Source organism: Callithrix jacchus, chromosome 4 (genome assembly GCF_049354715.1).
Source record: "Callithrix jacchus isolate 240 chromosome 4, calJac240_pri, whole genome shotgun sequence".
Taxonomy (NCBI): domain Eukaryota; kingdom Metazoa; phylum Chordata; class Mammalia; order Primates; family Cebidae; genus Callithrix; species Callithrix jacchus.
In genome coordinates, this window is record NC_133505.1 from 52675940 (window position 1) to 52680009 (window position 4070).

The window sequence follows — 4070 nt, forward strand, 5'->3', positions numbered from 1 at the left end:
ATCTGCCCACCTCCTCTGCCCAAAGTGCTGGGATTACCCATGTGAGCCATCATGCCCACCTAGGATTTCTTTTTTGAGACCAGATTTTACTATGTTACTATTTTACTATGTTGCCCAGGCTGGATTTGAACTCCTGGGTTTTGGCAATCATCCTGCCTCAGTTTTCCAAGTAGCTGAGAGTATAGGCACGTAGCACAATGCCTGGCGAAAAGAGAGCATTTAAAATGTCTATCGGGGACCGCATGGGTTACGCGGGAGATCCTGTGCCTTCAAACCCTGCGAGCTCATACTTTAAAACAAAATGAAGAAATTAAGGCTTAAGGAACTAGAGAGTTGCCTGCAACAAGTGGATGGATTCGCAAAGCCCAAGCTACTTCTAGAACAGTATCCCACCAGGCCACACATTGCAGCATGTATGCTGTATACAATCCATAACACTTATGATGACATTGAAAATAAAGTCGTTGCCGATCTAGGATGTGGTTGTGGAGTACTAAGCATCGGAAGTGCAATGTTAGCAGCAGGGTTGTATGTTGGATTTGACATAGATGAAGGCGCATTGGAAATATTTAACAGGAATGTGGAAGAGTTTGAGTTAACAAATATTGACATGATTCAATGTGATGTGTGCTTATTATCTAACAGACTGTCCAAGTCATTTGATACAGTAATTATGAATCCTCCCTTTGGGACCAAAAATAATAAAGGGACAGATAATGACTTTTCTAAAGACTGCTCTGAAAATGGCAAGAACAGCAGTATATTCTTTACACAAATCCTCAACTAGAGAACATATTCAAAAGAAAGCTGCAGAATGGAAAATCAAGATAGATATTATTACAGAGCTTCAGTATGACCTGCCAGCATCATAAAAGTTTCATAAAAAGAAATCAGTGGACATTGAAGTGGGCCTAATTTGGTTTTCCTTTTAAAAGCCCCCACAAGCCAGGCGCGGTGGCTCACACCTATAATCCCAGCACTTTGGGAGGCTGAGGCAGGTGGATCACGAGGTCAACAGATCGAGACCATCCTGGTCAACATGGTGAAACCCCATCTCTACTAAAAATACAAAAATTAGCTGGGCATGGTGGTGCGTGCCTGTAGTCCCAGCTATTCGGGAGGCTGAGGCAGGAGAATTGCCTGAACCCAGGAGGTGGAGGTTGCGGTGAGCCGAGATCGTGCCATTGCACTCCAGTCTGGGTAACAACAGCGAAACTCCGTCTCAAAAAAAAAAAAAGCCCCCACAAACAAAAGCAGTTTAAAACCTATTTAAAATGAATGAAAAATTGTTGTTGTTTTTTTTTTGAGACAGAGTTTCGCTCTTGTTACCCAGGCTGGAGTGCAATGGCGTGATCTCGGCTCACCGCAACCTCCGCCTCTTAGGTTCAGGCAATTCTCCTGCCTCAGCCTCCTGAGTAGCTGGGATTACAGGCACGCGCCACCATACTCAGCTAATTTTTTGTATTTTTAGTAGAGACGGGGATTCACCATGTTGACCAGGATGTCTCAATCTCTTGACCTTGTGATCCACCCGCCTGGGCCTCCCAAAGTGCTGGGATTACAGGGGTGAGCCACTGCGCCCGGCCCTAAAAAACTGGTTTACAAAAAAATAATAATAAAAATAAAAATGTCTATCGGGTGTGGTGAATCACGCCTGTAATTCCAGCACTTTGGGAGGCCAAGGCAGGAGGATCACTTGAGCTCAGGAGTTCAAGACCAGCCTGGGAAACATGGCCAAATCCTGTCTCTACTAAAAATACAAAAATTAACCAGGTGTGGTGGCATGCGCCTATAGTCCCAGCTACTAGGAAGGCTGAGGTGGGAGGATCAGCTGAACCCAGGAGGGTGAGGCTGCAGTGAGCCATTATCATGTCACTGCACTCCAGCCTGAGTGACAGAGTAAGACCTTGCCTCAATAAAGACATACATACATACATAAAAGTTTTTAAAAATAAAATACTGTCACCACGAAGAAATAATAAATATTTGAGGTGATATATAAACTGATTATTCTGATCTGATGATTCCATAATGCATACATGTATTGAAATATCACTTTGTATCCAATACATATAAATAATTATTTATCAATTAAAATAAAATGAAACAAAAAAACTGAATGGCTATAGAACATTGGAAGAAAGAGAATTTTCTGACTAAAATTGAATAAATTTATTTAAAAGATTTAACAAATAAGCCTTAATGTAAAAAAATACACTGAAGAAAAACTAGAATTTGGGCTTGGCCAGGCATGGTGGCTCGTGCCCGTAATCTCATCAATTTGGGAGGCTGAGGCAGGAGGATCACCTGAGGCCAGGTGTTCAAGACCAACCTGGGCAACATAGTGAGACTTTATGTCTACAAAAAAAAAAAAAATAGAAAAAAGAAAAAATGGCTGGGCAGGTGGCATGCACCTTTAGTTCCAGCTACTGGGGAGACTGAGGTGGGAGAATGGCTTGGGTCCAGGAGGTCAAGGCTGCAGTGAGCTGTGATTGTGCCACTGTACTCCAGCCTGGGAAACAAGGCAAGACCCTGTCCCTAAATAAAAATAAAAACACAAGAATAAATCAACAAATAACAAGGTTTTCTAGGAGTTTTGGTCTGCTCTTGAAAAGAGATTGCAAAGGTTTTTCTTTACCTTTTTTTTGAGACAGAGTTTTGCTCTTGTTGCCTAGGCTGGAATGCAATGGCACGATCTTGGCTCACAACGACCTCCGCCTCCTGGGTTCTAGTGATTCTCCTGCCTCAGCCTCCCGAGTAGCTGGGATTACAGGCATGCACCACCATGCCAGGCTAATTTTGTATTTTTGGTAGAGACAGGGTTTCTCCATGTGGGTCAGGCTGGTCTCAATCTCCTGACCTTGTGATCTGCTCACCTCCGCCTCCCAAATTGCTGGGATTACAGGTGTGAGCCACCTTGCCAGGCCTTGTTTTTTTTTTTTTTTTTTCTTGAGACCAAGTTTTGCTCTTGTTGCCCAGGCTGGAGTGCAATGGCATGATCTCGGCTCACTGCAACCTCTGCCTCCCGGGTTTAAGCGATTCTCCTGTCTCAGTCTCCCAAGTAGCTGGGATTACAGGCACGCACCACTATGCCCGGCTAATTTTTGTATTTTTAGTAGAGACATAGTTTTTTTCATGTTGGTCAGGCTGGTCTCAAACTTCGGACCTCAGGTTATCCACCCACCCAAAGTGCTGGGATTACAGGCGTGAGCCACTGTGCCCAGCCTCTAGTATTGTTTCATAATGATCAGTGAGTTTTAAATATTTTGACATTTTTTACAACTTCCCAAAATTAAATTCTAAATATATATTTTTTCTTTTTTGAGACAGAGTCTTGCTCTGTTGCCCAGGCTGGTGTGCAGTGGCATGAACATGGCTCACTGCAGCCTTGAACTCCTGGGCTCAAGCGATCTTCCCACCTTCCCACCAAAGAGGAGCTGGGACTACAGGTGTGCATTACCATGCCCAGCAAATTTATTTATTTATTTTTGAGGTGGAGTCTCACTCTGTCACCCAGGCTGGAGTGCAATGGGGCAATCTCAGCTCACTGCAACCTCTGCCTCTAGGGTTCAAGCGATTCTCCTGCCTCAGCCTCCTGAGTAGCTGAGATTACAGGCCCTCATCACCACACCCAGCTAAATTTTGTATTTTTAGTAGAGACAGGGTTTCACCATGTGGTCAGGTTGGTCTCAGACTCCTGACTTTGTGATCTACCCAGCTTGACCTCCCAAAGTGCTGGGATTACAGGTGTGAACCACTGCACCTGGCCTAATTTTTTTTTTTTTTTTTAATTTTTTATAAAGACAAAGTCTCGCTATGTTACCCAGGCTGGTCTTGAAATCCTGGGCTCAAAAGTCAGAACCTGTGGTTTTAACTCAGAGTGAGATGTGAGCCATTGGATAATTTGAGCAGGAAAAGGATAGGATTCAGTTCCTGTTTTATAAGCATCATTCAGGCCACTGTGTAGAAAAGAGAAACAGGAACACTGTGGGTTTCAGTCAGGATGGTGGGAGAAATTGTAAAGTTATAGGAAATAGTCACAAACCTTCTTGGAAGGCAGCGGGGTTTGC

The 4070-nt window shown here is 43.7% G+C and overlaps 1 pseudogene; it reads left to right on the top strand.

The window, feature by feature from the left end:
* Nucleotides 1-295: 295 nt before the first annotated feature.
* LOC118152867 (rRNA N(6)-adenosine-methyltransferase METTL5 pseudogene) lies at nucleotides 296-932 on the top strand (annotated as a pseudogene).
* The last annotated feature ends 3138 nt before the right edge of the window (nucleotides 933-4070 follow it).